A 15136-nucleotide genomic window follows, 5' to 3' on the forward strand; every position below is an offset into this window, starting at 1 on the left:
GGCTTCTACATCAACAGCATAGCCTCTCCGATGATGTGTGAGTAGTTTACCACAGACCTTCCGTGAAGGAAATATGCCCTAGAGGCAATAATAAAGTTATTATTTATTTTCTTATATCATGATAAATGTTTATTATTCATGCTAGAATTGTATTAACCGGAAACATAATACATGTGTGAATACATAGACAAACTTAGTGTCACTAGTATGCCTCTACTTGACTAGCTCGTTAATCAAAGATGGTTATGTTTCCTAACCATGAACAAAGTGATGTTATTTGATTAACGAGGTCACATCATTAGTTGAATGATCTGATTGACATGACCCATTCCATTAGCTTAGCACCCGATCGTTTAGTATGTTGCTATTGCTTTCTTCATGACATATACATGTTCCTATGACTATGAGATTATGCAACTCCCGTTTGCCGGAGGAACACTTTGGGTGCTACCAAACGTCACAACATAACTGGGTGATTATAAAGGAGCATTACAGGTGTCTCCAAAGGTAGATGTTGGGTTGGCGTATTTCGAGATTAGGATTTGTCAATCCGATTGTCGGAGAGGTATCTCTGGGCCCTCTCGTTAATGCACATCACTTAAGCCTTGCAAGCATTGCAACTAAATGAGTTAGTTGCGGGATGATGTATTACAGAACGAGTAAAGAGACTTGCCGGTAACGAGATTGAACTAGGTATAGGAATACCGACGATCGAATCTCGGGTAACTAACATACCGATGACAAAGGGAACAACGTATGTTGTTATGCGTCTGACCGATAAAGATCTTCGTAGAATATGTAGGAGCCAATATGGGCATCCAGGTCCCGCTATTGGTTATTGACCGGAGACGTGTCTCGGTCATGTCTGCATTGTTCTCGAACCCGTAGGGTCCGCACGCTTAAGGTTACGATGACAGTTATATTATGAGTTTATGCATTTTGATGTACCGAAGGTTGTTCGGAGTCCCGGATGTGATCACGGACATGACGAGGAGTCTTGAAATGGTCGAGACATAAAGATTGATATATTGGAAGCCTATGTTTGGATATCGGAAGTGTTCCGGGTGAAATCGGGATTTTACCGGAGTACCGGGAGGTTACCGGAACCCCCCGGGAGCTATATGGGCCTTAGTGGGTTTAGTGGAAAGGAGAAAGGGGCAGCCCAAGGTGGCTGTGCGCCTCCCCCCTTCCCCTAGTCCTATTAGGACTAGGAGAGGTGGCCGACCCCCTCTCTCTCTTTCCCCCCTCAAGGAATCCTATTCCAACTAGGATTGGGGGGGGGGGGAATCCTACTCCCAGAGGGAGTAGGACTCTCCTGGCGCGCCACACCTTGGCCGGCCAGCCTCCCCCCTCTAGTCCTTTATATACTGAGGCAGAGGCACCCTAGAACACAAAAGTTGATCCACGTGATCTATTCCTTAGCCGTGTGCGGTGCCCCCGGCCACCATAGTCCTCGATAATACTGTAGTGGAGTTTAGGCGAAGCCCTGCTGCTGTAGTACATCAAGATTGTCACCACGCCGTCATGCTGACGGAACTCTTCCCCGACACTTTGCTGGATCGGAGTCCGGGGATCGTCATCGAGCTGAACGTGTGCTCGAACTCGGAGGTGCCGTAGTTTCGGTACTTGATCGGTTGGATCGTGAAGACGTACGACTACTTCATCTACGTTGCGTCAACGCTTCCGTAGTTGGTCTGCATGGGTACGTAGACAATACTCTTCCCTCTCGTTGCTATGCATCACATGATCTTGCGTGTGCGTAGGAAATTTTTTGAAATTACTACGAAACCCAACAGTGGCATCAGAGCCTAGGTTATTTATGTTGATGTTATATGCACGAGTAGAACACAAGTGAGTTGTGGGCGATATAAGTCATACTGACTACCAACATGTCATACTTTGGTTCGGCGGCCTTGTTGGACGAGACGACCCGGACCAACATTACGCGTACGCTTACGCGAGACCGGTTCCCCCGACGTGCTTTGCACATAGGTGGCTTGCGGGCGACTGTCTCTCCAACTTTAGTTGAACCAAGTGTGGCTACGCCCGGTCCTTGCGAAGGTTAAAACGGAGTCTATTTGACAAACTATCGTTGTGGTTTTGATGCGTAGGTGAGATTGGTTCTTACTTAAGCCCGTAGCAGCCACGTAAAACTTGCAACAACAAAGTAGAGGACGTCTAACTTGTTTTTGCAGGGCATGTTGTGATGTGATATGGTCAAGGCATGATGCTGAAATTTATTGTATGAGATGATCATGTTTTGTAACCGAGTTATCGGCAACTGGCAGGAGCCATATGGTTGTCGCTTTATTGTATGCAATGCAATCGCGATGTAATGCTTTTCTTTATTACTAAGCGGTAGTGATAGTCGTAGAAGCATAAGATTGGAGAGACGACAACGATGCTACGATGGAGATCAAGGTGTCACGCAGGTGACGATGGTGATCACGACGGTGCTTCGGAGATGGAGATCACAAGCCCAAGATGATGATGGCCATATCATATCACTTATATTGATTGCATGTGATGTTTATCCTTTTATGCATCTTATCTTGCTTTGATTGACGGTAGCATTATAAGATGATCTCTCACTAAATTATCAAGAAGTGTTCTCCCTGAGTATGCATCGTTGTGAAAGTTCTTCGTGCTGAGACACCACGTGATGATCGGGTGTGATAGGTTCTACGTTCAAATACAACGGGTGCAAAACAGTTGCACACACGGAATACTCAGGTTATACTTGACGAGCCAAGCATATACAGATATGGCCTCGGAACACGGAGACCAAAAGGTCGAGCGTGAATCATATAGTAGATATGATCAACATAACGATGTTCACCATTGAAAACTACTCCATCTCACGTGATGATCGGTTATGGTTTAGTTGATTTGGATCACGTAATCACTTAGAGGATTAGAGGGATGTCTATCTAAGTGGGAGTTCTTAAGTAATTAATTGAACTTAAATTTATCATGAACTTAGTCCTGGTAGTATTTTGCAAATTATGTTGTAGATCAATACTTCGCGTTATTGCTTTCATGTGTTCATTTTGATATGTTCCTAGAGAAAATTGTGTTGAAAGATGTTAGTAGCAATGATGCGGATTGGATTCGTGATCTGAGGTTTATCCTCATTGCTGCACAGAAAAATTATGTCCTTGATGCACCGCTAGGTGACAGACCTATTACAGGAGCAGATGCAGACGTTATGAACGTTTGGCTAGCTCAATATGATGACTACTTGATAGTTTAGTGCACCATGCTTAATGGCTTAGAATCGGGACTTCAAAGACGTTTTGAACGTCATGGACCATATGAGATGTTCCAGGAGTTGAAGTTAATATTTCAAGCAAATACCCGAGTTGAGAGATATGAAGTCTCCAACAAGTTCTATAGCTAAAAGATGGAGGAGAATCGCTCAACTAGTGAGCATGTGCTCAGATTGTCTGGGTACTACAATCGTTTGAATCAAGTGGGAGTTAATCTTCCAGATAAGATAGTGATTGATAGAATTCTCTAGTCACCATCACAAAGTTAGTAGAACTTCGTGATGAACTATAATATGCAAGGGATAACGGAAACAACTCCCAAGCTCTTCGTGATGCTGAAATCAACGAAGGTAGAAATCAAGAAAAACATCAAGTGTTGATGGTTGACAAGACCACTAGTTTCAAGAAAAGGGCAAAGGGAAGAAGGGGAACTTCAAGAAGAACGGCAAGCAAGTTGCTGCTCAAGTGAAGAAGCCCAAGTCTAATCCTAAGCCTGAGACTAAGTGCTTCTACTGCAAAGGGACTGGTCACTGGAAGCGGAACTATCCCAAGTGATTGGCGGATAAGAAGGATGGCAAAGTGGACATAAGTATATTTGATATACATGTTATTGATGTGTACTTTACTAGTGTTTATAGCAACCCCTCAGTATTTGATACTGGATCAGTTGCTAAGAGTAGTAACTCGAAACAGGAGTTGCAGAATGAACAGAGACTAGTTAAGGGTGAAGTGACGATGTGTGTTGGAAGTGGTTCCAAGATTGATATGATCATCATCGCACACTCCCTATACTTTCGGGATTAGTGTTGAACCTAAATAAGTGTTATTTGGTGTTTGCGTTAAGCATGAATATGATTTGATCATGTTTATTGTAATACAGTTATTCATTTAAGTAAGAGAATAAATTGTTGTTCTGTTTACATGAATAAAACCTTATATGGTTACACACCCAATGAAAATAGTTCGTTGGATCTCGATCGTAGTGATACACATAATCATAATATTGAAACCAAAAAGATGCAAAGTTAATAATGATAGTGCAACTTATTTGTGGCACTGCCGTTTAGGTCATATTGGTGTAAAGCGCATGAAGAAACTCCATGCTGATGGGATTTTGGAATCACTTGATTATGAATCACTTGATGCTTGCGAACCATGCCTCATGGGCAACATGACTAAAACTCCGTTCTCCGGAGCGAGCAACTGACTTATTGGAAATAATACATACTGATGTATGCGGTCCGATGAGTGTTAAGGCTCACGGCAAGTATCATTATTTTCTGAACTTCACAGATGATTTGAGCAGATATGGGTATATCTACTTGATTAAACTTAAGTCTGAAACATTTGAAAAGTTCAAAGAATTTCAGAGTGAAGTGGAAAATCATCGTGACAAGAAAATAAAGTTTCTATGATCTGATCGCAGAGACAAATATTTGAGTTACGAGTTTGGTCTTCAATTAAAACAATGTGGAATAGTTTCACAAACTCATGCCACATAAAACACCACAGCATAATGGTGTGTCCGAACGTCATAACCGTACTTTATTGAATATAGTGCAATCTATGATGTCTCTTACCGATCTACCACTATCGTTTTGGGGTTATGCATTAGAGACAGCTGCATTCACGTTAATAGGGCACCATCTAATCCGTTGAGACGACGCCTTATGAACTGTGGTTTGGCAAGAAACCAAAGTTGACGTTTCTTAAAGTTTGGGGTTGTGATGCTTATGTGAAAAAGTTTCATCCTGATAAGCTCAAACCCAAATCGAAAAAATGCGTCTTCATAGGATACCCTAAAGAAAATGTTGGGTACACCTTCTATCACAGATCCGAAGGCAAGATATTCATTGCTAAGAATGGATCCTTTCCAGAGAAGGAGTTTCTCTTGAAAGAAGTGAGTGGGAGGAAAGTAGAAAACTTGATAAGGTAATTGTACCTTCTCCTTTATTGGAAAGTAGTTCATCACAGAAATTTGTTCCTGTGACTCCTACACCAATTAGTGAGGAAGCTAATGATGATGATCATGTAACTTCAGATCAAGTTACTACCGAACCTCGTAGGTAAACCAGATTGAGATCCGCACCAAAGTGGTACGGTAATCCTGTTCTGGAGGTCATGTTACTTGACCATAACGAACCTACGAACTATGAGGAAGCGATGATGAGCCCAGATTCCGCGAAATGGTTTGAGGCCATGAAATCTGAGATATGATCCATGTATGAGAACAAAGTATGGACTTTGATGGATTTGCCCGATGATCGGCAGGCCATAAAAATAAATGGATCTTCAAGAGGAAGACGGACACTGATAGTAGTGTTATTATCTACAAAGCTAGAATTGTCGCAAAAGGTTTTCGACAAGTTCAAGGTGTTGACTACGATGAGAGATTCTCACTCGTATCTATGCTTAAGTCTGTCCGAATCATGTTAGCAATTGCCGCATTTTATGAAATCTGGCAAATGGATAAACAAAACTGCATTCCTTAATAGATTTATTAAAGAAGAGTTGTATATGATACAACCAGAAGGTTTTGTCAATCCTAAGGTGCTAACAAAATATGCAAGCTCCAGCGATCCATCTATGGACTGGTGCAAGCATCTCGGAGTTGGAATATACGCTTTGATAAGTTGATCAAAGCATATAGTTTTATACAGACTTGCGATAAAGCCTATATTTACAAGAAAGTGAGTGGGAGCACTACAACATTTCTGATAAGTATATGTGAATGACATATTGTTGATCGGAAATAATGTAGAATTATTCTGCAAAGCATAAATGAGTATTTGAAAGGACTTTTTCAAAGAAAGACCTCGGTAAAGCTGCTTACATATTGAGCATCAAGATCTATAGAGATAGATCAAGACGCTTGATAAGTTTTTTCAATGAGTACATACCTTGACAAGATTTTGCAGTAGTTTAAAATGGAACAGTCAAAGAAAGAGTTCTTGCCTGTGTTGCAAGGTGTGAAATTGAGTAAGACTCAAAGCCCGACCACGGCAGAAGATAGAAATAGAATGAAAGTCATTCCCTATGCCTCAGCCATAGGTTCTATAAAGTATGCCATGATGTGTACCAGATCTATTGTATACCCTACACTGTGTTAAGCAAGGGAGTACAATAGTGATCTAAGAGTAGATCACTAGACAGCGGTCAAAATTATCCTTAGTGGAATAAGGAAATATTTCTCAATTATGGAGGTGACAAAAAGGTTCGTCGTAAAAGGTTACGTCGATGCAAGTTTTGACACAGATCTGGATGACTCTAGGTCTCGATCTAGATACATATTGAAAGTGGGAGCAATAAGCTAGAGTAGCTCCGTGCAGAGCATTGTTGACATAGAAATTCGCAAAATACTTACGGATCTGAATGTGACAGACCCGTTGACTAAAATTATCTCACAAGCAAAACATGATCACACCTTAGTACTCTTTGGGTGTTAATCACATAGCGATGTGAACTAAATTACTGAATCTAGTAAACCCTTTGGGTGTTGATCACATATCAATGTGAACTATGGGTGTTAATCACATGGTGATCTGAACTATTGCTGTTAAATCACATGGCGATGTGAACTAGATTATTGACTCTAGTGCAAGTGGGAGACTGAAGGAAATATGCCCTAGAGGCAATAATAAAGTTATTATTTATTTCCTTATATCATGATAAATGTTTATTATTCATGCTAGAATTGTATTAACCGGAAACATAATACATGTGTGAATACGTAGACAAACTTAGTGTCACTAGTATGCCTCTACTTGACTAGCTCGTTAATCAAAGATGGTTATGTTTCCTAACCATGAACAAAGTGATGTTATTTGATTAACGAGGTCACATCATTAGTTGAATGATCTGATTGACATGACCCATTCCATTAGCTTAGCACCCGATCGTTTAGTATGTTGCTATTGCTTTCTTCATGACATATACATGTTCCTATGACTATGAGATTATGCAACTCCCGTTTGCCGGAGGAACACTTTGGGTGCTACCAAACATCACAACGTAACTGGGTGATTATAAAGGAGCATTACAGGTGTCTCCAAAGGTAGATGTTGGGTTGGCGTATTTCGAGATTAGGATTTGTCAATCCGATTGTCGGAGAGGTATCTCTGGGCCCTCTCGGTAATGCACATCACTTAAGCCTTGCAAGCATTGCAACTAAATGAGTTAGTTGCGGGATGATGTATTACTGAACGAGTAAAGAGACTTGCCGGTAACGAGATTGAACTAGGTATAGGAATACCGACGATCGAATCTCGGGCAAGTAACATACCGATGACAAAGGGAGCAACGTATGTTGTTATGCGGTCTGACCGATAAAGATCTTCGTAGAATATGTAGGAGCAAATATGGGCATCCAGGTCCCGCTATTGGTTATTGACCGGAGACGTGTCTCGGTCATGTCTGCATTGTTCTCGAACCCGTAGGGTCCGCACGCTTAAGGTTACGATGACAGTTATATTATGAGTTTATGCATTTTGATGTACCGAAGGTTGTTAGGAGTCCCGGATGTGATCACGGACATGACGAGGAGTCTCGAAATGGTCGAGACATAAATATTGATATATTGGAAGCCTATGTTTGGATATCGGAAGTGTTCCGGGTGAAATCGGGATTTTACCGGAGTACCGGGAGGTTACCGGAACCCCCCGGGAGCTATATGGGCCTTAGTGGGCTTTAGTGGAAAGGAGAAAGGGGCAGCCCAAGGTGGCTGTGCGCCTCCCCCCTTCCCCTAGTCCTATTAGGACTAGGAGAGGTGGCCGGCCCTCTCTCTCTCTCTTTCCCCCCTCAAGGAATCCTATTCCAACTAGGATTGGGGGGGGGGGGAATCCTACTCCCAGAGGGAGTAGGACTCTCCTGGCGCGCCACACCTTGGCCGGCCAGCCTCCCCCCCTCTAGTCCTTTATATACTGAGGCAGAGGCACGCTAGAACACAAAAGTTGATCCACGTGATCTATTCCTTAGCCGTGTGCGGTGCCCCCAGCCACCATAGTCCTCGATAATACTGTAGCGGAGTTTAGGCGAAGCCCTGCTGCTGTAGTACATCAAGATTGTTATCACGCCGTTGTGCTGATGGAACTCTTCCCCGACACTTTGCTGGATCGGAGTCCGGGGATCGTCATCGAGCTGAACGTGTGCTCGAACTCGGAGGTGCCGTAGTTTCGGTACTTGATCGGTTGGATCGTGAAGACGTACGACTACTTCCTCTACGTTGCGTCAACGCTTCCGCAGTCAGTCTGCGTGGGTACGTAGACAATACTCTCCCCTCTCGTTGCTATGCATCACATGATCTTGCGTGTGCGTAGGAAATTTTTTGAAATTACTATGAAACCCAACATTCCGGTCCATAGTTATTAGCTAGATGGCTTCTTCTCTCTCTTTGGATCTCAATATAATGTTCTCCTCGATCTTCTTGGAGATCTATTGGATGTAACTCTTTTTGTGGTGTGTTTTTCAAGATCCGATCTATTGTGGGTTTATGATCAAGTTTATCTATGAACAATATTTGATTCTTCTCTGAAATCTTTTATGTATGATTGGTTATCTTTGCAAGTCTCTTCGAATTATCAGTTTGGTTTGGCCTACTAGATTGATCTTTTTTCCAATGGGAGAAGTGCTTAGCTTTGGGTTCAATCTTACGGTGTCCTTTCCCAGTGACAGCAGGGGCAGCAAGGCACATATTGTATTGTTGCCATCGGGGATAAAAAGATGGGGTCTATATCATATTGCTTGAGTTTATCCCTCTACATCATGTCATCTTGCCTAATGTGTTACTATGTTCTTATGAACTTAATACTCTAGATGCATGTTGGATAGCTGTTGATATGTGGAGTAATAGTAGTAGATGCAGAATCCTTTCGGTCTACTTGTCGCGGACGTGATTCCTATATACATGATCATGCCTAGATATTCTCATAATTATGCACTTTTCTATCAATTGCTCGACAGTAATTTGTTCACCCACCGTAATACTTATGCTATCTTGAGAGAAGCCACTAATGAAACATATGACCCCCGGGTCTATCTTTTATCATATAAGTTTCCAATTTATTTTATTTTGCAATCTTTACTTTCAATCTATATCATAAAAATACCAAAAATATTTATCTTATTATTATTATCTCTATCAAATCTCACTCTCCTAAGTGACCGTTAAGGGATTGAAAACCCCTTTATCGCGTTGGTTGCGAGGTTCTTATTTGTTTGTGTAGGTACGAGAGACTTGCGTCTAGTCTCCTACTGGATTGATACCTTGGTTCTCAAAAACTAAGGGAAATACTTACGCTACTTTGCTGCATCACCCTTTCCTCTTCAAGAAAAAACCAACGCAATGCTCAAGAGGTAGCATGTATCAAGCATAACAACTAGATGACATGAAATGATGGTTTATGTTTTTTCTGTCACCATTAAATGTACTCATTTTTCCTCCCAGGTCACCCACTCACCCGCACTTTGCCTCATTTCGTGACCTCCTTGCCTCTATGCCTCTTATTAGCCTACCCTACCACTATTTCCATCACAAGGGACGAGTCTCTTGCGATCTATGTTGGTGTTGTGTCCTTTGGCATGAACCCTGTCTCATTGGAAAAATAAATAAGCGGTAGTGTTCTCATCACTTCAACAACAATTATCTCAACTGCTTATTTATCTTTAATCAATTAGCTAGCACTCGTAGGCAGATTTTTAGAACAACAAAACATAACTCACACACAAGGAAGCTTTAAATTTCAATAGTTGCTTAGCTTCTAACCTTTTAAATCTTATAGATATTGTCAGCTATAATAAATTAACATGATCACACACCTCATGAATTTATAAGACTCTTGAAAGTTTCTCTGACATGCAATGCGTGCACTACATAATAGCTTTGTTAAAGAGAGATAACCCACATTAAAAGTAAATGATAAGCCCTTCGCGAAGAAGTGGGGATTGTCATGCGTTTTTCTATTGAGTTCTCAAGAGTTTGATGAGTTGGAACCGTATTTTCCGTTGTCCTTATGATGGTGCCTATCATGAAGAACTTTAATTCCCATGCTATAAAAACTCAAACATGAATATTTTTAGTTGATCATTTGAGATGACTACGACGGTGAAAATTTAGTTGAAATGGCTTACTCTGCCAACTTGGTAGCTATAGTCCCTCACGAAGGTTAGTAGAAAGAAGAGAAACAGCAATGCAATAGCGCAAGCAGTCAGTCACATGCCGAGAATATTCGAGATCTTGCGAAGGAAAGGGTTTGAGGATACCTGGCTGAGATGGATTGCAATTTTATTGCAGTCAGCTACCACCAAGGTGTTAGTGAATGGTGTCCCGGGAAGGAGTTTTGCTCACGCGTGTGGCTTGAGGCAGGGGGATCCCATCTCTCCCCTGCTCTTTGTCATTGCAATGGAAGCCTTAACAGCAATGTTCTCCAAGGCCACGGAGGTAGGTACTGTGAGCTCTTTCAATAGAGTTTCGGCTACACAGAGGTTATCTATCTATGCGGACGACGTGGCATTGTTCATCAGACCCACCGTGGCCGATCTGAACTTTGTGCGAGTTGCGCTGGACATCTTTGGAGAAGCATCTGGATTGAAAGTCAACTACAGAAAATCCCTCGCTATACTCATCCGTGGATCTGAGATAGACCGCAACCGTGTGACTAGGATTTTGCAGTATCGCATTGAAGACTTTCCCTGCAAGTACTTGGGAATCCAACTGTCCATATCGCTGCTGATAAAGCCGGATTGGCAGCCCATGCTGGATCGTATGCGTCACTACGTCCCGGCCTGGCAGCGCGGCCTGATCCAGCGGCCGGGGAGACTAATCCTAGTCAAGTCAGTTATCGCTGCTCGGCCGATGCATCACCTCATGATCCTGGACGCACCACAATGGGTTTACGAAGACATTAACACCTGGCTCAGGTCCTTCTTTTGGGCAGGAAAGGAAAAATCTCATGGGGGGCAGTGACTGGTGGCGTGGAACTTGATCTGTCGGCCGTACAACCTTGGAGGTCTGGGAGTTAAGAACCTAAAGTTACAGGCACTTGCTCTTCGAGTGCGATGGGAATGGCTCCGAAGAACGGATGAAGGGCACCCATGGCAGGGACTGAAGCTCATTATCGATGATGAGGCACGGGAGGTCTTTGATAGTCTAGTTTCCATATCAGTTGGGGATGGCAAGAGGATCTTGTTTTGGAAGGACAGGTGGATCAATGGACGTACTGCGGCTGAAATCGCGCCAACCATCACAACTGTGGTACCCACTCGGAAGAACACACGCACGGTCCATCAGGCACTCGGGGAAATGAGATGGGAGCTTGATATCCCAGATGGACTCTCCTTCACGATGCAAATGCAGCTCCACATGCTACAGCGGGCGATATCCCTGGTGGACAGGGATGAGCATCGACAGGACAAATTTACCTGGCCGGCAGACATCACAGGAGGGTATACCGCAAAATCTACCTACAAGCGACTGTGCATGGGACAGACTTCCTTCGAGCCTGCATCATACATTTGGAAGTGTTGAGCGCCACTGAAATGCAAAATATTCATCTGGCTAGCAGTACAATATCGTGTCTGGACATCGGACCGTAGAGCACGGCACGGCTTGCAGGATCACGCTTCCGTGTGCTTCACTTGCAACGGAGACGAAGATAACGTGGAGCATATTTTGATGCAGTGTGCATACGCTCGTGAAACATGGCACTTGATCCTGGAGCACTACAGAATGGATATCCCAAACCCCACCCCGCAGAACACTTTGGTGAAATGGTGGGCGGTAGCTAGGCAGAGCTTCCACAGGAGGGAAAGGAGAGGTTTTGACTCCCTCACTCTCATCACTACCTGGTCCTTATGGAAACAGAGGAACGCTCGGGTGTTTGGGAGAATCGCTCAGCAGAGGAACCCAACGCAACTGACAGCTGACATTATTGACGAAATTAACGAGTGGAAGCAGGCTGGAGCAGGAGGGCTGCATAGATTAGAGAGAGAGTAGCTTGTAGGCTTTGTAGGTGTGGGTGTTGGTGGTGTCTCCTCGCCGTTGTTCGCAGCGGTGGGAACCTGTTGTAAATTGACTTGCTTTCTCCTATAAAAATATGGTACGCCATTGGCGTACTCTCGAAAAAAAAACATCCAAGATGGTAAAGTCGTGACCCCCAAAAAGATAATTCTATAAGATCTGAATTATTGTATTGGAATTTATAATAAGGAAAAGAAAAGAAAAAGAAAAAAATATCATGTAATCTCTTTATCATATAGCCTCACACCAATAGATACATTGAAAATATTTCTCTGAAGGAGAAAATAGCACACTTTGCATGTAAAATAGCTCTCAAGAGATACATAAAACATGTAGCTCTCCAGGATTAGATTCAACAGCACAGAGGTGTCAAGGACGCCCTACATAGTCTGATTGTTGGTAGTTCCCCAACTGTTGCTCTCCTCGTCATTGCCTCTCTTGGGTATATGGCGATCCCAAGGTCCAGGAATATCCAAAGGAGAAGTGTTCTCTACTCCAAAATTGTGAATTAAGTTGTAGTAAGGGTTTCTGTACAACCTTGCTGATGATTTGGGTGTCAGCCGATAGCTTGATGATTTGACTCTCCAAGAGGTTGGGATGGCAGAGACTCCGGTGACCGTGGTTGACGGAGGTTGAGATACTTGAGCTTCTGATCCTTCAGCGAAGACTGCCGAGTTTCTGTGAGTTCCATCTTCACCCTTGGTCTCCATCTTCCACACTTCTTCATCCCCATTGCGATCATCACCTCTCTTCTCATTGGATCCGGAAGAAGCCATGATGACTAAAAACCCTTGTAAAATGCTGGTAGGAAAAGGGTCGAAAGAAGATAGAAGAGAAAAGGCACAATAAGCAAATAAATAAAAGAATCTATATGTATAGCAAATAAAAAAAATGATGGCATTGCATTTTGTGTAAGTCTCAAAGATGGTAAATAAAAAATATCCATACTCCAAATTAAAGATCAGATTTCATATTTTTGGTTCCAAATATGCTTTCCTCACTAGGCTGTCCGATCGATTAGGAAGCGGTTCCGTGGCAAAAGATATCCACTACTTAAGTCATGCGGCGGTGGGCACATAATATGCATGTTAATCCAGGGTGACCACTGCTATCGCACATGTACAAAGATATCAAACATAGAAGGACGTAAGGACGTGTATATAAAGCATCACGGTGTAATCTAGCTAGTCACCAATATGCATGCATGTGTATGAGTATATTCACTGTCTGTACGTACGAACAGTACGTATTTCGCAACGGGTGGAAATGGGAAGGAAAGAAGTCACAAGGTTGGTGTAAGCGTGTACCTTGCAGCCGTGACAGCAGGAACGGAAGGCCGCGTTGGCGAGTCCCTGGTCGCAGGCCAGGCACGGCACCACAGTACTTACTTTGGTCTCTGAATTTTATGCCCAGCACACAGCAGCCAAACACAAACACAAACGAAAAATGTGTACGTAAGGTTCGGTAGATCTAGGAAGCGAAGATGCGAAGAGAGTTTACGTAAACGTCATGGATCCATGCTGATGTACCTGGCTGGTGTTGGAGGTCCTTCGGGAGGGCAGGTGACGGCCGGAAGATTTCTGCAGCAAAGAAATGGAGCGTGGTGACTATTTATTTGGTGGGAGGCGAGGGAAGAGAGATGAAAATGGAAAGAAACCATGCAGGCCGAGCGTGCGTACATGGCCAATTTGAAACTAGACTTGCCTGAGTTTCTTTCCATGGATGGCTATTGATCCAAGACGAGTTTTCACAAGTTTTCTTTCCGTGCTCACCTGATACGAGTGGCCGGCATCTACTAGGGCCCGCCCCTATAATGTCTTTCCAATTTTTATTCATAGGGTTTATTTATATTGACTCCTGTATGGTTATATTTCAACCTCAAACTTTTCTCATGATTAATAAACATCACTGTAAGCGAAATGTTCGGGTTTAGCCATTTTTTGAGTTGGTTTGCTATTTTCGAAGCATTAATTGTTTTTTCCGGCCACTAAGAGCATCTACAACCGGACCTCCTATACCTGCCCCAAACGCCCGGGCGGCCTGCTGGGTCACTGATCAGATGCAAAAACCGCACCCAACTAGACCTCGCAAATCCCCCCCAAACGCCCAGACTGACCGGGAATCCCCTTATCCGACCCATATCATGAGTCAGGTATGGGGACGCTCGGATGCACCCGGACGCCCCGGCCACGTAGGACTGACCGCAGGGGCCCGCGTCAATTTGCATATCTCCGCCCCCACCCCCTTGCCCGACTAGCCCTCTCATCTTCTTTTTTTCTTGCTCGTCTACACAGCTGCCACTGGAGTTCCGCCACCATCTTTGCATCACCATCGTCCCCAACCCAGGGCTTCGCCACCGGAAGCCCCTACCCACATTGGACCGTTCTGCAACCGATGAAGGTCGCCACCACCGGACGTCACCCCAGTACGTCTAACTCTTCCCTATATACACCTCGTGCTCTAGTTGTTCAACGAAATGTCCAAGACATTTTTTTTCTTTTGGTCTCTACTTGTAGGTCACCGATGGATTCATCATGGAATGATGGCTATGGGAACCCCGACCATGACGAATTAATATTCAACTAGTTCATCGCCTCATCAGATTCGGACGACAAAGATGCCGAAATGATGATGATGATGATGATGATGAGCATCCAAGAGGAGATGGAGAGGCAGAGGAGCATGTGCTGAACTTCAAGGGCTCCATGAAGGGCCGGAGAGTTATTCCCGGGTATACCTGGCCATGGGAAGCCCGGCCCGGCCCGGCCCGACGCTGCTCCCGGGCCGGGCTCAGGCCTAGATTTTGAGCCCGAAGGCCGGGCCCGGGCCCGTCATTTTCGCACTTTTCTGAAGG

The sequence above is a fragment of the Triticum dicoccoides genome, chromosome 1A (genome assembly GCF_002162155.2).
Source record: "Triticum dicoccoides isolate Atlit2015 ecotype Zavitan chromosome 1A, WEW_v2.0, whole genome shotgun sequence".
Lineage (NCBI taxonomy): Eukaryota > Viridiplantae > Streptophyta > Magnoliopsida > Poales > Poaceae > Triticum > Triticum dicoccoides.